This window comes from Dermacentor variabilis, chromosome 1 (genome assembly GCF_050947875.1).
Source record: "Dermacentor variabilis isolate Ectoservices chromosome 1, ASM5094787v1, whole genome shotgun sequence".
Lineage (NCBI taxonomy): Eukaryota > Metazoa > Arthropoda > Arachnida > Ixodida > Ixodidae > Dermacentor > Dermacentor variabilis.
The window spans coordinates 230,237,493-230,261,203 of record NC_134568.1 but is presented as its reverse complement, the minus strand read 5'-3'; the positions used below and the strand labels follow the sequence as shown (position 1 = coordinate 230,261,203).

Below are 23,711 nucleotides of genomic sequence, written 5' to 3'. Positions count from 1 at the left end.
TTAGTCTTTGGATCTTTTCTGGCTTACCAAGCCTGTCATGTTGTGGCATTACTGGTATTGCGAAATTCAAGCCAACCTTCGAAGATGTACTGTAGCTGAAGAGCCTTCAAAATGAAGCTTACCTCTTCTGTCGAAGACCGTGATCCGGAGTTCTTGTAACACATCCACTGAAAAACTATTTTGTCAAAGTTCTCCAGATCATCCAACTTCACTTTCATGGCACTCTCCGATGTAGTTCAGCACTGTCCATAGAAGCCTTCTCCAAAACGGAAGTTCATGAGCTCTACTGAGCTCTGGTTCATCTTGAGCTTGGTGTCTCAAGAAGATTATCTTCGCAGCAGAGGTCTCCTCAAGGAAGAATGTCACGCACATGTTGGAGTCGGTTGCTGGCTGCACCAAAATAATGTAGCATTCTTAGCTAAAAGGACACAATACATTTAAAGCTTTGCTGTGGAACTGATGTCCACTTTGTCTACATTTATTCCCAACTCTGTCTTCCTTTTCTCCCTGCCCAGCCTCTCGCACTTCATCTTTTATCCAAAGGCTCATAATTTTTTAACATGTATATCCTGTATTCAATGTATGAGCAGTAGACTCACATATGCCTGTCTTAAAAATATCAGAAATTATGCTTTTACCTTTTCTCATACCATGGAATTGCAGTATCTTGCCAGTGGGATGTGGTGCCAAGCATATGTACATACAACTGTAAGAAGACTTCATAGCACTAAAATCACAATAAACTTAAGCGTTATCACCTGTAGTACTCCACCTGTAATTCAGGAGTGCAACATGGTAGTTCGTACAAAGAAGCACATACTGCATGTTTGAATTTGAAGATACGTGCATCAATTGCTACAAAAATGAGTTTGTTCACAAATCTAAAGCACAAAAACTCCTTTAGTTACGGGTACATACGAAAAATTTTAAAAAGCATACATAGTGAGATGTAATGTTTCATTCCATTCACTTCATATTTAAGCATTAGGATCAACAAATAGTTTTGACTATATGGAGTGTATTATATCTTTATATTGGCAGTAAAACTTGCGCATAAATGACAGGGGGCGACATTCTGTGGCGAAATGTGGCATCAGGCCTTGAAAACCGTGTCCTCACTTTTTTGCGGTGCGGCGCACTTCCGCTGACGCATTGCGCACGAGCTGTTGTGATTGTATTGTTTCGCGCAGCGCACGATTTTGCACACTGTGCATGAGGACACATGATTAGCGCTATGAGTCAGTGCTACGCGGATCACAGAGCCTGATCCCGCACTGGAACATGGTAGAAAATGACATAGTTTTGATGTGCGCTTGCGACTGCACGACGTGGGGACAAGCAGATGAAATGGAAGTACATCTCTCTTGCTGCGGTGTGAAGTAAAACCAAAGCATGCAGGCATTCGGCTTGTGTGTTCTATTATTTCTCTAAGCTTTAATTCGTCTATTCAAGCAACATATTACACAAACAACAGATGTTGCCTAGAACAATTCTCGAAGTTACCTGTCACCATGAACGACGTCGCAGTGAACACGTGTACGTCGGTGCACTAGCATGCGTACATCATCCTCCGGTTTGGAGCACGGTGGCTTTGAGGAGAAGGGAAAACGGTGTTCGGTTTGAAATTTCAGATCTTTCCGTGGCGCGTAATGATGTAATACTTTGCAGACATGATCATTATCGCGCATTGTATGCTCTGCGCGTGTCAGCTCAAAACAGCCAGACCGGGTGAGGGGCCCATTAATTAAAAATTTATTGAGTTAAATTTTGCATTTGTGCAGTTCACTAAATTTCTGATGTCTGCAACTGCTAATAAATTTAGCCAGCAAACAACATAATAATTAGCCTGTTTATGTTCACAGCAGAAATAAGGTCTCTCTCGGTTAATTCTGATCACCCCTGTATTGTGGTAGCACGTTCTATCATATGCCTGTGAATGTCCCGCCTACACCACCTAATTCTCTGCCACCCATGACTGCATTTTCCTTCTCTTGGCATCCATTCTGTTATTCCAATAGACCGTGGGTTACTGCTCTGTGCATTACATGACCTGCCCAACATCACGTCTTTGTCTTAATTGCAACCAGAATAGCAGCTACACCCGTTTGCTCTCTAATTCATGTACCCCTCTTTCTGTCTGTCAAAGCTACCATTTTCCATTCCATCACTTATTGCATGATCCTTTGCTTTTTCGCAAGCAAAGTTATCCTTGGGAAGTTCTGGCTCCATAGGTTGGTACTGGTAATGTGCTGATTGTATACTATTCAAGGATGTTGATAACAGCCCATTTTAACTTTAAAGTGCCTGCCACATGCACTTCTAAAGATCTTCATGATAATTATCACCAGAAACTATCTTGTCGCAAATCACTTGTTTGACCCTTTCAGGGTCGATTTCTTTCGTCATATGCGACCACCCAGGGTTGATTTTTTTTTATTGCAGATTCCAATTCTTCTGAGGGACCTATTTCAAAAAAATAAGTTCCGTAATTTTTCTAGGGTGACCATAAAGTGAGAATAAATTTTGCGTTGGTATATATGTGCTGTTTATTCATGAATAACAACAATAACAAAAGTGAGAATAAAGGGGATTAACCGAGGGGCCCGATTTTTATTAGTAATATTATAAGAAGCCAACAAACACTGACACCAAGGACAACATAGGGGAAATTACTTGTGCTTAATAAATAAAATAAACGATGAATTAATGGAAATGAAAATGGATGAAAAACTTGCCGCAAATGGGGAACGATCCCACAACCTTCGCATTTCGCAAAGGTTGTACGTTTATCCCCTTTCTTCTCGTTTATTACATAACGAGGGTCTCGAATCTGGCAACATTGCCTTCAGGTAGTATGTATGGGTTTATTGGCCAGTCGCCTTCACCCAAAAAGATCATGTTCTCGTGACGCCTGCGGCAGAAAGGACGTTCCACGTCCGCCGCCAAGGTCTGTGAGTGGTGGCGCTGGCTAACACTCCCAGGGTTCTACTAGGAAACATAAATATCCAAGAAAGTGGATGGGGAAACGGTGCCGCGGTAGCTCCATTGGTAGAGCATCGCACGTGAAATGCAAAGGTTGTGGGATCATTCCCCACTTGCGGCAAGTTGTTTCTTCATCCACTTTCATTTCCATTAATTTATTGTTTCTTTATTTCATTTATTAAGCACAAGTAATTTCCCCTATGTTGTCCTTGGTGTCATTGTTTGATGGCTTCTAACACTAAAAAAAAGGAAATAAACTCATAAGAATTAAAAATGTGATGCATTGTTATACACATAATTCAAGGCTTAGAAAATGCGCACACGAGAATATTTTGCAACTCTCAAATATTCCTGCTAGTACACTAATATTTACGTCCATAGCATAATCAAACTGTGTAGGTGAGTGCATTCAAGAAAACTGTGTGTGTGTGCCCGTCAAGAAAGCAAAATGTGTGACAAACTTCCGCTAATCTTCATCTTATTGCCAAGCAGAGGCAATTAGTTTTCGTGTGTCTCCAAAAAAGAAAAGGAAACATGCACGGCGGCATCCTTCCTGTGCGCACCCCTGTGAGCACTAAACGAGCGAGAAACAGGCGGTCGCCCTTTGAGCGATTAGTAACGAGATAGCCATCAGCTTTGCGAGCGCAAGAAGCCGAAACTGCCCGCGGAACAAAACCCAAACCACTGCCCGCCCGCCCGCCACCGCGCGAGCGGTAGTATATAGACATGCCGGAGCAAACTAGCTCTAAAACAAACCATGCAACAAAAGCCAAAAGGGAGGCGCGAGAAAAAAATTACCTGTGTTCCCTCATAGTGGCAGCACATGCCAGAAAAGAAAAAGTTTGGAAATATGCACGCTTTTTACACGTATAGACGGCGCCGTAAATATACGGCATCGACCATCTTGGGCTTGTTCGCTGCGCTGTATATTTACGTCATTGACCCTGAAAGGGCTAATAATCGGGAGACAGTCACCAATGAAACAGCTATCAGTACTGAAAATCCTATTAACGCGATAGCATTAAGGGCCCCGTATTGCAGGAAATACGGTGTCGGCATCCGGTGTTGGCGTAGGCCCTCTTGAGAACGAAAATTGCCATATATATTCTATACAGCACTAAAGTTCTATCACTGAAGTTGCTCGTAGCTTGTCTTACATTCTTTACAAAGTTATTCCTTGGAATTTTGAGAGTGACAGCACACAAACAAATGTCATGAAACGAAACACTGACAGCACATGCCTTTTTTATATTGATTCTTCTCTGATATATTAAAAGTGCGAAACAATAACAGAAGATCTGCCCCCACGAGAGGCTGCATTTCTACCAGAAAGCTTGCCTTCGTGCAGAGCGTTCTGTGCCAGTGTTTCCCGGTAAACATTATGGTTCCATAAGCTGCAGTTGCCGGGAAGTGTGGGAAGCACTTGGGAATCTTTGAATGCTATCGTGTTCTACTCTTAAAGTCAAAGCTTAAGCATCCTCCAGATTTTTGCTTTGCTATCCCAGGATATCCTATTAAAACTTCCACAGTTTTCTTGATTATCTGTGTGGACTTTGTCTTAATCTTTCTTGCGCATTAGCAAACATTGTGGAGCACTGAATTCAATGAGCAAGTATTTCATTCACTCTGCTTGTTCTTTAGCATAGTCCTTCTGCACATCTTTCTACTGTTTATATTCCGACCTCGGAACACATTTCGCTTTTGTAGGCAGAGCTTGTGTTAAATTCTTACGTTGTCGCCAAGTATAACTATATTGTATATTTGATGCTGCGTCTGAGATGTAGATGCAGTTCCTTCCTTTAGAAATCTACTTCCTCACACAGCCAGCAATACTGTTTACTAAGCATGTTAGTGATGGCAGAGTACAGAGAGCCATGGCAATAGTTGAACTCTAAAGGGTCAACTGTGTGGCACTTGCAGTGTAGCACATGGGATGTTATCAAACCTAAACTGCACATGTAAGCACACAAAAAATAGAAAGTGAAACGTAGCCCTGAAGTGGTGCGACTAGTTCATAATCAGAATGAGAAGCATTTATTAGCTGTTAGGTTGTAGTGAAATTTTGGCATAATGGTTTTTATCCTTGGCACATACATTATTTTGGTTGACCATGATTAACTAGTGTAAAATGAAAAGCATAAAGGTGCTTCACTAAAGAAGAGTGTGGTGAAGTATTCATTCAAGATGGACAGTTGCACAAATTGACAGGGGCAACAAGTTTTCTTGCCTATGTGAAAGGTCCCTTTGTGTCCACATGTATGCAAGAAAGTATTCTTTTCTTTGCTTGTCTATTTTGTTTGCACAGTTGCCTGAGAATGACTGAAAAACTTTGCTCGCGTTGTCAAGGGCTGTTGTGTACCTGTGGAGTGTTGTATGCTTATTTCCATCCCTTTTGGCTTTCCGAGTATGTAACTTGTGTGTACGTAATTGTGAAGTGCCTGTGGACAGACTATTTATTAGAATCTCAGCCTCTCTCTCTCTCTCTCTCTCTCTCTCTCTCTCTATATATATATATATATATATATATATATATATATATATATATATATATATATATATATATACACACTGATCATTTTTAAATTTCATTGATTTCAAAAATTGCCTCTTTGCAGATAACATAATTCGAGCCCTTGAGCTCGATTACTCGAGAGGAGGACATTACTTGTGCGAGAAATTGAAACATGTATCCAAAATAACTAACAAGGATTCACAAATTAGCTTAATTGCATTACGACACGTATTTCAATTTAAGACTTGTAGCCAGTGAGTTTGGAAGGCATGTCCACTTATAATGAATTTCCAGAATGACACCTGTTTGGAGTTATGTCATCAAACTCGCCATAAGAATGCACTGTTCCACTTATTAACAAAACGCTCTGTTGGGTATTGAGCAAAACGTGAACAAGGTGAAAGCAGGGGCCAACGTTTCGACAAGTGGACTTGTCTTCTTCAAGGCGACGTATGCTTTCCTTGCCACAGTATATATAGGTGGGGTTCTTGTAAAGGGGAGAGGGTGTATAGCGGCAGGGTGCGGCAACGAGGGAAGGTGTGTTAGCGTGTCGAATTGAGAGTAAAGGAATGCTATGCACAAGGCCAAGGCCAGGGGCTTGATTATTGGTAATCATGGCCATATAAAGACAATAGACATATGCATATTGAGCTCGAAGTTGTGGGTTCGATCCTGGCCACATTTCAATAGTAGTAAAATGCAAAAACAGTCATGTGCTTTGTGGCCAAAATTAATCTGGAGTCTCCCACTATGGTGTGCCTCGTAATCACACCGGAGCTTTGGCATGTAAAACCCCAGAATGTAACTTTTATTTATTTAAAACAAAGCTCGGGAGAGGGCTGACAGATTCGAGGAATTGGTGTAAGGGCGCTCTTTAAGGCTATGTGGAGAAAGTGGTGTGATGTTACATGGTGTGAAGGTGGTGCCCTTGTTGTGTACAGAAAAATAAATGATTACTAGTACAATTCCTTGTGGGTACATATAAATAACTAGTATACTTTAGCAATGGCTAAAGCATGCTTATTTATTTTACATCATGCAGGATGGCAACATTTTTGGTTATAATGTTTCACTACTGTTCGTTGACTTGTGTAATCCTTTTGTGTTGAGTTAAGAATATAAATATTTATTAAAGGGATAAGACTATACTTGTTTCTATAATTTAAAGGTATGATCATTCCGTTAGCCAGCTGTTAGATGGCCTCTTAAACAAGTGGCTGACTGGGAAAAGTGCGAACCAAACTTGACTGATCACACCAACCACGTACATGTATTGCTAAAGTGGCAAACGGGATAGCAGGAAAGCGAAGAGACATTTCCGCTGTGTTCATTTCAAGGCTTTTTCAATAGTGACACACTGCAGTAGTGATGGGCGGTACTTGCAAGGAAGAAAACAATAAGCAATCGTGTGATGCCAATTTAAATGACAGTGGTGTGTTAGATCGCTTCACAAAAATGAGCTTTTTATTTATTGTGCACCATTATCTAAATCATCTGCTACCAGCATGGTATGTGAAAGAAGTACAACTCATTAGTCTTGATGTTCTGGTCAGCTAACATTTGGGGAGAGTTTGTCTCTTGACAATCCAATTTCATTGTATCTGCTGAGATCTGGGTAAATACACCTTGTGAATATGGCATGTTCGTACGAAAGGAAAGAGAAGGACGAGGTTTGTACAAAAAGAAAAACCAGCTGATTTGGAAAAGAAGCCAGAGGAGGCATCTCTGAACACAGAAGACAGCATACACAAAGGCACAAGGCTGTGTTCAGTGGTCTCAGGCCGTTTGGCTTCATCCATCCGTAAAACCCTGCAAGAAAGGATCTGCATCTGTGGGCCTGGAGTAGCAAAATGTTATTGTATCTCTGACATTACTTGTTTTTGATGGTTAGTGCATATATGTTATTTCATTGTACCATTTTTGTCACACTTTGTGGCATTTTAATGTTGGCACTTTAATGGCGCTTTAATGTTGTACCTTTTTTTTGCTCATTCTGCTTAAGCTTCAGTGTTGTGCACTTCATTTTAGGCCGTTAGTAAGGTAGTAACATCCACAGAAGACTGATAGGAGTCTGACATTATGTAGTGCTGTGGACAAAGACAGCTCTGCTAGCACTGGTGTTATGTTCGTGTGCATGGTGGGATGGTTTGTACTTCATAGTTTTGTACTGCCTCTGAGAGATTTTTCACATTGTAAACGGCTGTTATATTTATATATTTCACAGAAAACTTATGTTGATTACATTTCTTTTTAATGAACGAAAGAAAACTAGCTTTTAATTGTTTAATTGTAGTCTCTTGTGTGTTTTTTGTGGACAAAAAAAAACACAAATGGGGAAGTATAAAGTAGAAGTTACTCGAGCTTTATAGCACACTGCCATGCATCTTGTCATCATAGATGGTGTAGGCCCAAGCTGGAATCATGCCGATATCACACAAAGTAGCAAACGGGTAAATGAGAGTGCATTCTAGTTAGCCCGAACTTGTTCGTATTTTAGTATCCACATTTGTACGTTGTGTGGTGGTTTTGAAGTTAGTGCCTGCTGCGATAAGCATGTTTGTACATGTTCCAGAGATGTGTGCAGAATATTTTCTTTGCTTAGCTAGTTTAAAGACTGCAGTTAGTGGACAACCAACTGAATATCTGTACACAATACTTATTTTTAACATTTTATTCTTCACTATGGCTTTTATGGTATGATATGTTGGGTTTGATCTTGTATACTACCTCTTTAGATCCTGTTGCGCACGCCATATTAAAATGAAAAGGGCCAAAATGAAGGCAGATCAGCTTGTAAGCCATATTATGGCAGCACATGTGTCCTATGACAATGCTCTCTGTACCATTCGCACCCACTAAATTTTTTTCAGTATACTTGCCTGGTGTTGTGTTACTTTTTAAAGAATGTAGCTAGGTTAAAAATGTAAGCACCAATTGCGTTGTGTGTGTTGTCTCTGGTCTTAGTTTTTTTAGCATGAGTAGCTGCCTCACTTCCAGACTTCATTAGTGAAAACCGCACGACCACTAGGTTGTAATTGGGCAGCCAAAAAATTTACCAACAATTAAGATACTCCCTAATGCAAAATTTGAGCGCAGCTCTATACGCTTTTTCATTTCGCGATATATTGGCTGGTGCGGACAATCTGTCTCGTGCGGCACGTTGCGAACGAAGCAAAGTGTGGCGCGACTGCCTCGCTAATCTGGAGATCTCGAGAGGCAGCGTGGGAGTGATTCACAGCAGCCGCTGCAGACAGACCTCCCAGACGATGCGCGCTACTCTGGCAACACCTTATAGCCGCCGTCGCTGCAGTGCGCTTCTCATGCTTTCGCCATACGCTCTTCCTCCGCTTTCTGCCTGATGGTTCCATGGCATCCTCTTCCTGCGCTTACCTTCTCGCGTCTTTAAAGGCACACTAAAGGCAAATATTAAGTTAAGCTAAACTGATAGATTAGTGTTCGATAATCTCTAAGGCGTCAATATTATTGCGAACAGAGCCTTAATAATCGAGAAATTGAGGTAAATGCAGGACATGGTTAGAGACTCCCCCAGGACATTCAAGCACTTGCCCGATGATGAAAGCACTCCTCAGTTAAATTCTATCACTAGTACTCAACCATTCGTTGCAAAAAAACACCCTTGTATAAGACGAGATAAAATGCTACTTGTCCCGTTCTGTTTGATCTTTTAGAAAGAGATCTCGCTGAATTTACCCTTGACAATGACGCGGTCGGTCAAAAGGTTTCATTTCCACTCGACACCGCGCTCTCACGCTTTCGCGTTTCACTAGTTTTGTTATCGCCTAATGCTGCGCTGGTTCTGCTGGCTCGCAAAACTCGCACAAGCTGCAAGTAGCAGAGAATTCAACTTTCAGGTGATGTTGCAGGATGCTCGAACAGTCTATTGTGGGCAAGGACTTATGGAGTCGCCATCTGTCGGAAGCGCCTCCCTTGCGTAGTATGAGGGACAACGCGGTGCGCTCCTCATAGGTTTGGTTTACGGCGCTCAATAAAAACCGCGCGGCAGCCCTCCTGGGCATATCTGTAAGTACTAGATCTCAAAACAAGGGAAGTTTTTGACTTTCAAATTAATAATCTTGGGCAAACTAGATGCACAGAATTCTTTACAGGTGCTGCCTCTTTACCAAATACGTACAGTGAACGCCACTGCGCGCGGTCGCCGCGATGTAGTCCCCCGAACGACCTTCATGCGTGAAAGGTAGGCAAACGTTGAGAGCAAACTATATGAAATATGTTCTTATAATGGGACTGTCTGTGTTGGGGGCGAGCTCCACCACTGGAGAAGCTGGCGCCACCGTCGGCGTGACGTGGCATGAGGGATGACTTGAACACAGTGGCTGCTTCGGAAGCGCCGAAGCGAGCTGAAAACGAAAGTTTAGTCCCACCTGCGCTGCCGTTCTAAGTGGTGAGACTTTCCCGCCTTGGGTGTCTGCTTGACAACATTTGAAAGCACTGTAATAGGTAGTGGGCTGCCTTTGGAAGTGCGCAGCATGGTTGGCTACTGTTCGGCGCCGCAGTGCTGGACGTACGCAACGGAGCCCGGTGTCAGCCTTATTCGCACGTAGCCGCAGGACAAGAAGCTGCGTGAAGCTTGGCTGAGAAAACTTAGAACCGGCAAACAGCCATTGGCTACAACTCGGGTATGCAGCAAGCACAGACAGGGTGGCTACCAACGGGGAAAACCGGGAATTCTCGGGGAATTTGAATAGTCTGGAAATACTCGGGGGGAAAACTCGGGTAATTTGTGCTTTCATCAGGGAAAATTCGCTGAAACTTTATTGAAAGGGAACGAAAGTCGTGTTAATGCTGGCTTAAGTAACAGAGGAATTGCAACGAATCGTCATTGACGCCGTGTCATCGGCACGAGGTATTGCCAGAGTAGTTAACGCCTGATTTTTCGAACATGTCCGATAATTCGCACGGCTTTGCGGCACCACCACGTACTCCATATAGTCAGTGTATATTGCCCTGACTGCAGGTCTGAAATGGCATTAATCAAAGCCACCACTGCCGCCATTTTGATTATCTCGCCGCCTCGAACCGGCACTCGCACGCACACAGAGGAAGGAAACTAAGGAGAGGCCCTGACGTCACTCTTTGTGAAGCTAAAGTGAAGCCGGAAGTTGGCGTTGCTCATGGCGTTGCTCCGCCTATCGGGCCTGCTCACCTCTCTTGTTTACATTTCTTGAGAAACCACGCCGCGCTGCGCGCAACCGTGCTGCTCGGACCCGTGCGCTCCGCAGCAACACCAAGCAATCGTTAGCACGTTAGCATGATTCCGCGAAAGAGGGCAACATTTCCCGCGAATATTCCTTCGTCCGTAGCCATTGGCGTGGCGCGGTACATAGCGTACAGCGTTGCATGCGTGTTCATTTCACGAACTTTAGTTCCTCCTGTCCCACCTGGCCACAGCAACATCCGGTAGAGCACGGTCCAGATAACGCAGCGCAACAAAACACGGAGACCAACGCAAACCTGCCCGCACGGCGCCTTTGCCACGGTACGAAACCTACGGAGCTACACGTGTGAGCGCACAGAACAATAACAAAGCCGCCATTGTGGCCCGAAAGGCAGGGCCACTACATCAAAGAAATAAAAAAACAGCAAAACAAAGGAGAACCTACTACGTCATTTCCTCCACACTTTTCTCCTAGCGCGCGGAGGGGGTAGGGCCTCTCCTCAGTTTCCTTCCTCCATGCGCACGCAGATCCGCTGGCAGCCGTAGCCACCACCTTGGCAACGTTAGGCCTAGCTGCTTCTACGTTCGCTGTTAAGCTACTTGCCGTGCGGTGCTGTTTTTTTTTATTTTTCATTGAAAGAAATCACTGCTGTGAGCAATGGCACCGACTCCGCCTTTGTAATCCTCGTGATTGGCTTCGAAGCTCGCAGAGCACAGCTCGTTGCGTAATGCCAGTCTCCGATAGTTAGCTTTGCCTTAGTACATCATTGTTACGCGGTGAAGGATAAGCGTGGGAAGAGGCAATTTTCATGGTACACAGTATGTATTCCTTAATTATACACGCGTGCACCCCCGTCTCCTGTCACAGTACGAGCACCGATATGCCTAATAAGTGTACTGGCAGGCTTTAACACATTTTTCGGACGTGCCTGTGGCAATTCTAGCCCTTAAGGGCAGTTAAAGACATGCATTCATTTTTTTCGGACTGCCCGATTTTTCGGATGTTTTTGCGGCCCCTAGGGAGTCCGAAAAATCGGACGTTGACTGTACAACTGAGCAAGAGGATGCTTCAAATGATCTATGGGGTGAACGCGTGGCAGAAGGAGGATGAGAACAGAAAGGACCGACGCACTGAGGAATTAATGGGAAAGGAAGCGTGCCGCCGCCTCTTTGAAGGAGCTTGAGCTCAAAAAACAATGCGTTGGCTGACGCCGAGATGCAAGTGTCCCTCATTCAAACCAAAATAAACTCTTTAAAGCAGTGAAACCCAACACTGAGATGTGTACGGGCTGAGAGTATGTCAGGACAATTGAGTTTGACTTTCCAGCTGCTGAGAGAGATTGTGACAAAGTTCAGGCCTCATACCAATGAGCTTGCTAACAGTTGATAGAAATAGCTTATATTAAAAAATATTTACGTATGCATCTCCTTTTCATTCATATTTGACAATGTTCGACTCAATTTGGAATGGGTATTACCATTTTTTTGCTGTGCCCTCTGTTTTCTTTTTAAATAAAATAGATATTACTCCTTACTATTCAAACTGGATTAAGTCATGCGTATCAGAGAGTGACAGCATCGAGCAACATGGTGTCAGCCTGTCTTGACATAAAAAAAAAAGGTATGGCTCATTCAGGGAATTTTGCATAGGTGCTCAGGGAAAACCTGGAAAACTCGGGGAATTCGGAAATGGCAACTTGGTAGACACCCTGACAGACGCGAGGAAGATTTCTGCTACGGCGCCGGGTCTTCTATGTTCAGTGAGTAGCAGACGACACGCACTGAGACGCTCGCCCGTGCCCGTTGCCCGGCTAATGTCATGACGGTTTGGTCTATGAACTTGTTGATGGTAGATACTGGCAAGTTCACTGGAATTGAAAGGGAGCGGTAAAAAGCACATAAATAAAAGGCATGGCGTATGGTCATGTTTCTGTTATGAATTACTACACTGGATTACGAAAAAGAAGCAGCGGGAAATCGCACGCTGAGAAGACCGATAAACATACAGTGTGACGCAAGATGAGAAATAATATTGAAACGCCCAAGAATATAGAAGAAAAAAAAATTGAATCGTTGCGACGGCACATCACAGCTAGGCGTCGAAGTCTCTATAGCGAACTTATTTTTTAACAGCTCTGATAGCGTCGACACAACAATGGTTGCTTGTGTACTGTCAAAAGCTCATATCCTGCGGCCTAAAGCTCACAGCATGGTGCGAAAACATGTACACAGCGAAAGCGAAGCATTGTGCGCGGACATGCATGCAGACGCGCAGTCGGTCGCTGCGAACCCGTGCGATCGCTGCATTGAGGCTTCATTTTGTTATGCTCCATCTGGTTTAAAGACAGCCTACCACAAGAACATATTTCACATAGTTTGCTCTTAACGTTTGCCTACCTTTCACGCGAGAAACCGGTTCGGGAGACCCTAACGCGACGACCGCTCGCTGTGACGTTCACTGTACCTATTCGGTAAGGAGATAGCGTCTATAAACGATTCTGTGCTTTCACTTGTCCCAAAATTATTATTTCGACAGTTAGAAACTTCCCTCGTCTTGAGAGTACTTACAGAAATGTGCAGAATGGCTGCCACGTGGTGTTTTTATTGAGCGCCGTAAGCCAAACCTATGAGGAGCGCGCCGCGTTATCCGTCGTTCTACGCAAGGGAGGCGCTTCCGACAGACGGCGACTCCGTAAGTCCTCGCCCCAATAACCGAATGGAGTATTGGTGGCGAGCTCCACCACTGGAAAAGCTGGTTAAACGTTCGTTTTCAGCTCGCTTCAGGGCTTCCGGAGCAGCCGACGCGGCCGCTTTGTCTACTTGATCCCTCTGTCACGTCACGCCGACGGTGGCGCCAGATTTTCCAGTGGTGGAGCTCGCCCCTCTCCCCCAATGCCGTTTGACCAAAAAGCAGCTGCGACGTCATGCGGCATTTTCAAAATGGCGTCGTACTCGATACCTGTGTGCTCTTTCTGTGTCTTCCGGTGTCTGCTGTTCTGAAAAAGTCTTTTCATCGGCGGAAGCGATGAGCTGTACAACAGACATGGGCAAAGTGTATGGAGTCTGAGCATTTCACTCTTCAAAAGTCCTCGGTAAAGTTTATTTCATTGTTGAGCCCGTTTTACTCGTGAAACCTCTGCCAACTGAAGTTGACAGTAAATAGTTGCAGGGACGCTAGCGTTTTATTTCAGTTCAATAAAGAATTAGGCTTTCGCCGTTCCACTGTAATAGACAAGTGAAAACGTATAAAATTACTCGCTTATAACTTTGCTTTTGTGGTTATCGCCTTATTTGGGTAACAGGGAAAGTTTGAAGTACGAACTATTTGCAGCCTCGCGGAGGAACAGTGGTTGGCGGTTATGAGGGCGTGGGCGGGGCTTCATTGCAGACTTCAAGGGACACTAAATGTTACCAGAAACTCAAGTTAAAGTGGTAGAGCAATGTTCTAGAACGTCTAAGGCGTCAATAAAATCGCGAACAGAGCATTAGTAACCGAGAAATTGAGGTAAATGCATGACACGATTTGAGAACCCCCAGCGACATTCCGGTACTAGCCCGATGACGAAAGCACTCCTCATAATTTGTGTTACTAATACTCAACTACTCGTATTAAAAATATCATTTCATTCGATTATAAGACGAAAAAAAATGCTACTTGTCTACGTCTATTCGATTCTAAGAAAAAATAACATTTTGACGTTACCGTTCAGTAATATGGGTGGTCGAAAGGTTTAGTTTTCGCTCGACTCTGCGCCGGGCACGCTTTGGAGTTTCAGTAGTTTCGTTATCGCGTCGTGCTGTGAGGGTTCTGCTGGCTCGCGAAACTTTCATTTGGAAGAAGCAGCGAGAATGCCACGTCCATGTGATGTCGTGGGAAGCCCTCGTTGCTTTCCCGCTCCGGAGAGCCGGTGTCGAGGCCGCCGACTTAGTACGCAACGACGCCGGCAGCGCGAGCCCTCAGCAGCAGGTCGCGCTCGTCAGTGCTCAAATCGCTGGAGTTGAGCCCACCATCACGAGCCATTCTGTCGTTGTCAGGGTCCGTTGCGACGAGCGTCGAAGTTTGCGTCATAGAATGAAGTACCAGCTTATGGTCGCGCGTTTCTCCTTCCGCTAGCCACCATACTTCCGCTTTCGCTCTCCTGTCGGCTCTGTCTTGGCTCTGTTTCTGGCCGTGCGTTTGCGTTTTGCGCAGAAAAGCCGTAGCGCTGTCTGCGGACGCCGTTCTACTCACCGATGGCGCAACGTCACTAAGAGACCATGATGTCAGTACTCCTCGATCGGAGGGCGGGCGATTTGAACTGCGCTAGAGGTACGCGGACGCTTCAGAACGCATTTTCTCTTAAAATAAGTCTCTCCTTGGCACGAAACAAGCGTTTCGAGGTTTCTGGGATGGTATTTCAACAGTCCACGTTGACTTAATAGTAACCTTTAGTGTCCCTTTAAGAGGAAACTTTAGCTCGTGCCAAACTCCAACGCGGCCTATTCAAATACATGTAAAACGCAAAAACGTTTTTATGAGATAACCCCTGGACCGATTTTGATGAAATTTGTTGCATTTGAAAGAGAAAGTTAAATTCTAGTGACTGTTGGAAGCGGAATTTCGAGTTAAGGCTTGAATTTTCTTAAAACGATTTTCAAATATTTGAACGTTTGAAATAGATAGAAGCACGAAGTTTACAAATTCATAGCTCTGCATCAAGAACCGATATCGCGGTTCTGTAAACGGCATCCATTAGATCATTCAAAGCGGACAACTTCAATATGTCATTTTACATCTTACGTGAATTTGTTACGTTGGTTACAACGGTTTTGCAAAAGTTGTATTTCCCTATCATTTATTTTTTTTATATTTAAGTGTAACATATCAATATTGCGCGCTTTAGATGTAATATTAGATACAATTCACAGAATTGTATTATAATTTTTTGTTGTTGAGTTACAGAGTTGTAAACTTGATAATTTCGTATTTTGAAAATTTTTGATTTTTGCCAATTATTAATAAGGAATTGACGACCTAACTAAACAACTCGAAACCAACAGTCACTAGATTTTAAGTTTGCAACAAACCGTCAAATTTGGTGCAGTGGTTGCCGAGAAAAACGAATTCTCCTTTTACATGTATTTAGATAGGAGCACTCGAGCTAAAGCTTCCTCTTAAGTTGGATCTTACTTAAAGGGAAGCTTAAACGGTTTTCAATTTCCATGAATTGCTGGGATTGGGAAGAACAGACCTAATAATTTACGGTTCCGAAAATTTTTTTCGTTTTCTTAATATAAGGGGCGGAAATCGCTTTCTAAATCACCCGCGCGGACACGCCCCCATCGCTTCCCGGAACGCCGGGTGAGGTTGTTGCCAGAGGAGAGAACCGGCGAGAGCGACGTCATGGGCGGAGACCGAGCCAACCGAGCTGCGGACCGGCGTGCTGACATGTGCTTGCATGCCTCTTTCCGTCCTGCGCTTTACTGTACGACGCTACGAGAGATCTGCCGCCGCCGCCGCCGCTCACGTTTGTTTTGCGATTTTCGTAAACTGTTCTTTCCTTCTGTGCTGTGTGAGTGCCTACAACCAAGGGCGCCCAACATGCCCTCGTTCTGTGCAGCATTCGGCTGCGCGAACACAGGCGGGCGAGACGATGTGGTGTTTCACAAATTCCCGAAGGAAAAGAAGCTTGCAGCGCAGTGGGTACATGCGGTGAGGAGAGATAAGTTCGTGCCGACGAAATCAACTGTGCTGTGCTCGGACCATTTCCGCGACAGTGACTATCATCGGAGCTTGACAACGATGCGGGCAATCGGTATTCCAGTTAAATCGGCGTGACTGAAGCCCGGCGTTGTTCCGTCTATATTCTCCTACACGAGAAACACCTCGCCACCTCCAAAAGCGGCCTTCGCCAAGAGGAGAAAGCGTGAGGTAAGGGTTTTAATGTGCACACGGGCAATTTTTTTACCAGATGACCACCTTAGTGTCGAACAAACGGTCTACGACGAAGCGAGGTGGAGGCAGAGCCGCGAATATGCACCTACGTGCAAAGTGCCTGCCGTTTTCATCCTGTTTTGCCTCTCCGCTTTGTCACGGAACACTGTACTACAGCTGTTTGTTCGGCGCTGTTCTGATACGGTGAAATAACTGGCCGGGGGTACGCTTGCGCATTCAGCGATATTTGTTATTCGTCCTACCTCGCGGTGCCCGCAGATTTAGCTGTTCAGCATTCGTGTTCAAATCGCACGACATGAGGCGTTACGGTAATATTTTCATGCTCGCGTTAGAGTAGTTGAACTTGGCGTGTAAAAACTTCGTTCCGTAGATTTATACTTATACGGCTGCTAACACGTTCTTTTAAAAAAATTTTCCTTTTCGGTATTTTTTAATTGCAGCCCGTCGCGGCAGCTTCACGTGCATGCTCGCGCGAGCAAACGCCGCTGGCACGCTGCGAAGCATAGACGGAAACGCGCGCCGTAATAAATTTTGGTGACCGGACTTCGAGCGTAGCTTCCACAGCGTTGCACCTGAGGTATCAAATGGAGTGTAGGCTTGCCTAGTGACATTCGTCGTACGGTTAAGTTATCGTGTTTACCACACGGCGGTGCTAAAACTACCTAATATCTTTATGTCAACACTAGCATGGAGCACGCATACCGATTCTTGATCGAGCCACACTCGCAAAGTCGTCGAACCATAGTATGAATATTGCACATATAATACCTCTGGTCATCTCTGGATGTGTATGATAAGCAACTTCCATGACTGTACCTCACAGAACTGCATGTGCGCGCTTTGAAACGCGGCACTTATGTTCGCGATCGTGTATCAACGCTGAAAAAACCACGGGACTTTAGACAAGCAGCGGCAAGGTGCTTGACATCGCGGAATTGCACCCGTGTTTAGAATCTAATGAGAAGTTAGTGCTTCGGCATTCTTCCAGCAGCATGTTCCCAGTGACACTTTAGCGCATTTTTTCTCCCGTCATTGCAATGTGCAGCTACATGAAAAAAAAGAAACATACGTACCAGCTAAGATTTCCAGCGCGCGAGAAGGTGCACACATCGCTCTCGCTGTTGGCACACTCAACATCGTCGTTACCGCCGTTGCCGCCATCGTTTTCCGTATCGGCTGTGGGTTCAAACATGTACGGGGAAAATACAAGCTGTCGGAGACAGCGAGAACGTTCCATCTTACAACTCAGCTATGAAGCCAGAACAGCAGAACCGCGTGCTACCAGAGAGAAAGGAATGGTGCTACGCTCTGAAACGGAGACATGCGGCGGCGCCGACCGGCGACTACCGCCAACGACGTCACAGCGGCCCCGACCAATCACGGGCAACAGCGGCGTTCGCGCGATGCCCTGAGGCGCTGGTGCGCGTTTTCTTGAAAAAACAGCCGCTTGCGTTTGTTTCCGCCCTTTTTGAACCAGATATTCGTGTTCAGGGGACTCAAAACTGTAGAATGCCGCAGAGAACTAATTTTTTTCGAAAAGTGTTTCAGCTTCCCTTTAAGCCACCTAGCTTTACTCACCGACGGCAGCAAAGTGTGGTGATGGCGTATGCAACGTCACCACTACCCCGGTTGGGCGGCGGAAATTTCAATTTGGAAAAAGGCATTCGGACCCTTCAGATGCAATTTTCTCGTAAACTAAGTCTTTTCTTGACGCGAAACAAGCGTTGCGAGGGTTCTGGAATGGTGTTTAAACAGTCTACGTCGACTTAGTATTTGCCTTTAGTGTCCCTTTTATCCCCCTGCGCTCCGCGTTCACTCTTTCATCATTTGCTGTGGTCGTTTGCTCGATTACGCTGATGCTCGCCGCAGGAATGGGCGCTTCAGAGCTGCGTTCCAAAATGTGTGATGCAGCTTACTGTTAGCTATAACTAGTGCTGGGCTGCACTGTGTGCTTGAATTGCTTTAGTGGTTGTTCCTACTGTTGCCATATTGCACAACCCCAATTGCAGGGGCGTAGCCAGGGCGGCGGGGGGGCTTATGGGGCTTCAGCCCCCCCCCCCTGAAATATTTTCGTACTGTCCATGCACCGCCGACCAAAGCAACCCCCGGCACTGGAAATCATTCTGGACTTTGTCTAAAATGTCTTTTTCACTTTCGAACAAAGATTTCACCGCGAACATTGCGAACTGGGGCTACCCAGGTAGCACAAAAGAGATACGTAACGTTTTCGTAGCGTTTATCCAAGACGATAAAAACGGGTTAAAGAAGACACGAATGAGAGAACTTCGGCGGGAAAACGTCGTATATCTCTGCTAATGTCCGGCTTAATTACTTTCTTGAGACGATCTAGAACAGGTCTGCAAGACGTATTCGAAAAGCTGGTCTAGAAATAGGATTGGGAAAGACACAAGTAATCCCTTTGCCAAAACTATTCGTAACCAATTTCTAAACGTTTTTAGGACGTTATCAAAAAGCTGGTCTAGAAGCGGTCTTGAAAGGTTTACGATCATCTGAAGCTAATTTGCGCGGGTGACGGGCGCGATCAGACATCGTTGTTCAAAACACGCGTTTAGTTTCGCCTCATGCGACTGGCCTATGCCGCGCAGACGTCGTCAGCCGCACCCGTTGGCACGGCCTAGGCCAATCGCGTGAGGTGAAACTGATCGGGCGTTTCGAACAACGATCTCCAATCGCGCCGCAGATGAGTAGAAGCGTCGGTGTTGACTGTAAGAGCAATGGCGCAGTGCCAAGCACTGTTCCCCGCATGGCCGGCGCATCCTCTACCAAGTCGCACGAAAATGAGCCTGTTAGGAATAATAAATCCTTAATACCGCCTTTAGTAAGCTACAATGCTTACAACCACAATGGGAATGACATCCTGCAAACAACAAATGGCCACGTCTTGGCAGGTGGCCAGACCAAGCCCTTCATGCCAAGAGTGCATGAAATGAGAACATTGTGACAAAGCAAAAACACTTTATTAAAATGTAATGCTTATGCAAGGTTCGAACAAACTGTGTGAGAAATGCAAATAGAAGTAAAAGTACATCAACAATGACAAAAGTCGCAGAAAGGATTCGTAATGAACTCGGAAGTGAACATTCACTAGCACATAAACAAAATTCCAAGTACACATACAAAAATGAACAGGAAAACCTGGAGTGTACTAAAGTGTCTAATTTATCATAGTAAAGTGCACGTGCTATTAGATGGACTAGAGTTATGCAGAAGTGACATCGGTGCGAATGGAAGAAGTAGACTGAAAAATGCAAGAGTATGAATTGGATGGTAACTGCCTCCAAGCAATGTTACCAATCAGCTAGAAGCTTGAAAAGAGCACAAAAAGAAATACCACCGTATACCATCATAAAACAATCCTGTGACAGAAATAAAAAAAAAGGGAACAATGAAAAATTGGAAATATTGCCTTTAGGATATATCAAAGAATGTAATGGCGATAAAAAATAACCATACAACAAAAAAGCAATAAAGTGAAATTAGTACAGAATACTTAAACGGGGGATTCAGTGTAACAAGTGAACACTACTGTAATACAGCGAACGATGAGACAGTAATGCTGCATCTTGCCACTCCAGAACGTGAGAAATGAATATGCAAGCCTCATATTAGAAACTTACATAAACATGGAAATAAACTGGAATGCACTGGAAGCTGCATTTGTGTAACAAAGGAAGCAATGGTCATAAGAAATAGTAAGTGTTTTATCTAAAAAGCCCTTTACAAGAGGCAAAGTTGTACCTCTCTGGCAAAAACAAAGTTGCAACGAATAATTTGCAAACCAGCAAATACATTAATTAGCACACTGACATGTCACACTTTGCGCACATCTCCAGTCTCCTAAAGTAAAAAAAAGCACTCTGAATGAGAAAAACGTTTAACACATGTAGCCCAGAGCAAATACTTTGCCAGTTCACTCACACTTTCACATCCAAAAACATTTGCCACAAAGTCCAGGCACAGTTCCACTGATGTTTACCAATTCACCTCCACTTTCACGTCCAAAAATATTTGGCACACAGTCCAGGCAGAGCTTCATAGATAAACAGCTTGAGAGCACCCTACTGATTATTGTGCAGTCACACTGCTGGAAATAGAACTGCCGCACATGCTGGTAGTGGTTTCAATGTAGACACACTTGCTGCCTTGGACAGGTATGCTCAGATATCTGCACTGGTGCTCCATTTTGTCGAAGTAGACACGTTGATGCACTACGCTGGTAATTGAAATGTTTTGAATGCACAAGTATTGGCTTCACCAGAAAGACTTGCCCACATACCACCACTGGCATATGTATGCACTTGCTCTTCACTCAGCAGCATTGAACTTAAAGTGTTCCCTATGTGGGAGCCATGTGTAAAACCGGTGTCACACGACCACTCTCGATCGCGATCAAGCCCGATCCGGATCGAAATTATCGATGCGACTGGCTCACTCTCGTAGCTTGCGCAGAGGAGCCAATCACGACCGAGAAATTCGATTTGTAACGGACTGGATAGCGGCTAAAAGAGCCCCGTGGGAAACCGGTATCAAATAATGCACAGACGTACGCTAGGAAAATGTGTTGCACAAGGACAAAGAACTGCGACATGCCCTGTTGTGCGAAGCGCGCGAACAGAACACATGTATATATATATATATATATAAAACTGCGAGAGCGCTTCGCGAACTCCATGCGCACACATGGCACCCGCACGAACTCGGCAGGCCGCCGTAAAGCGCGAAGGGCGCACAGCGTACATTCCGACACATGTCCCAAACTGCAAACAATCGTACTACCTAAAGCATACAAGTTATTTTATACCAAGGGCATACTCGACTCACGTATGCAGTATCCACAAGCGAGTTATGCAGCATACATGCTGTATCCATTCGCCAAATAGTAAAATTGATAACAAGCACAAAGCTACAAGGGACCCAATACATTACTACCATTTGAGGCGCCAAATAAAATCGAATTTGGCCGTTTCATATATTGGACACAATATATGGACACATGTGGTACCCGGTAATACCATTAAATACCCATCACGTGGGTAAAGGGGGCGAAAACACAATCGAGAACCTGAAGCGTAAACGATAAAAGCACGGTATGGTGCACGCAAAATTCTGTCAGTGCGCTGTAGCGCGAGGGAAGAAAATAGGGCGAGGACTTGACCTCACCTTTTGGGATACCGCACTAGTACTGAATCATAAAAAAAAGCCTGTTTGAACCAGTTCCCTTGTCTGCAACACTCTTGCTAAACGGGAGACTAAAATACCACGATGACGGCTCTATTGCGGAGATCGGCAAGGTGCGCACAGACAGAAATTTAGCCGCCTTTCTTCGCATTCTGCAAAATTCTTTCTTGTTAGGATCACGCATAGCGGCCGACCCCGACGCTAGGGACACACAGGCACGATTTCGTCCCTCTAACTTTCGTCTTTATACTGCCCTTAACGCCTTAATTACAGCGTCAGTGAAAAGGCGCCTCACATAACATGACAATGAACTTGAAGAGCTGATTAGTGCCCTCCACTCCGCGCCCTCCAATTGAAAACACTACTGATTTCCAAATTAAACTACACAAACAGATCGCACAACCCAGACTAATCACAGAACGTCGTTTTCTTGACGGCAAAACCCTGCAACACTTACATGACAAAGGGCAGCGGCAGCACATTCAGAACAGTCGCAAACAGACCATAGTGTCATGCGAGTGCGATAACGCAACTATGCCCGGCTTCACGAATAACGTGGCCGCCTTGGTCACATAACAATTGAAAACACTAGTGATTTCCAAATTAAAACAGCACAAACATATCGCACAGCCCAAACTGATCACAGAATATCGTTTTCTTGAGAGCAAAACACTGCAACACTTACATAGCAAACGGCAGCGGCAGCACGTTCAGAACAGCCGCAAACACACCACAGCGCAATGCGAGTGCGGTGACGCGACGACGCCATGACGACGCGACTATGCCCGGCATCACGAATCACGTGGCCACCTTGGTCACATGATTTGACGACGGTATCGCCACCTTGCGCAAGGTTGGATCGCGTTGATGGGTTGTTGAATATTGTAGAAGCCGCTAAAGAGGCTGACGTACGCGCCGTAGCATGGCGGTGGCGTTTTGAGTCGTTTGCAAAACGTATTAGCCCCTCGTTTTTAAGCTGTCTGGCTTCAAACGTTATCAAAACGTATTCACCCCTCGTTTTTAAGCTATGTTGTTTGGAACGTCTTTGATGCGTCGATTTTGGTCAAAAATCCGTTTCAGACGTTGAATCCCTTAATACGACGTTTTCAAGACTTTGTGTGCTACCTGGGTGGATTTCACGGCAACGTTCATGCACCGAAAGTCACATAACGCAAGCAGTTCCATCCGAGCACAAAGTTTCAAGGGCGTTTTGATGGCGAAATGGGTCGCCGCGGCATCTCCCGGAGTCCACAGAACCTACGGAGCGCATGAGTGTCAATTACGAAACTTTATGGGTCTAAAGTTCTCGTAAATTTTTGATGTGAAAGGTGTATTGGAATTTCCAAAGTTGTGCTTTAGATTTTCAATTGCGGAACTTTGGGGGTTTATTGTTGTTATAAACATTTGGCGCCAAAGGTGATTGACTTTTCTAAAGTCGTACATCAGAACATGCAACGAGACAAGCCAAATCAACACACTATCAGACAAGTTGCCAAAGCACGCAGCGAGGTCCGATGAGACGAAGCGCTGCGGTGGTTCATTTGCGCTGTCATGTCACAAAAAATTAACATTCTTTTTACCTACGCCAGAGCATTTATGTGAAGACAATAAAGCAAGCAAGGGTAACTATGTTCTTATTTATTTTTTCTACGTTGACTTTTATTCGCGAGTACACATAGAGCCTCTTCAATATTTTTTTTGTTCTAGCTACCCTACCCACGGGCTGTCAGAGCCAACGAGAGCGCATGCGTTTTCCTCGTGTTGCCCCGACCACCGCAGGGCGCACTTTGGTGAGCGTTCGGTTTTCTCTGGCTGAGTGGATTTTCGCCTGGCAGAGTTTCGGACGCTTTCTGGCTAGCAGACGAGAAAAAGAAACAATGGTCGCT

General features: G+C 44.8%; 2 long non-coding RNA genes across 2 annotated transcripts in view; one reads left to right on the top strand and one right to left on the bottom strand.

Annotated features, from left to right (window-relative positions):
* Positions 1-294: 294 nt before the first annotated feature.
* On the bottom strand, positions 295-14,604 carry LOC142558491 (uncharacterized). The gene is made up of 3 exons (XR_012823019.1): positions 14,395-14,604; positions 639-772; positions 295-390 (listed from the first exon to the last, which is right to left on the bottom strand). It is a non-coding gene; the product is annotated as an uncharacterized LOC142558491 (long non-coding RNA).
* LOC142558485 (uncharacterized) overlaps positions 13,643-23,711 on the top strand; it is a 56,228-nt gene continuing 46,159 nt past the window's right edge. Inside the window, exons 1-2 of the long non-coding RNA XR_012823018.1 lie at positions 13,643-13,783; positions 15,970-16,602. This is a non-coding gene — a long non-coding RNA (uncharacterized LOC142558485). The remainder of the gene's footprint in view (positions 13,784-15,969; positions 16,603-23,711) is intronic.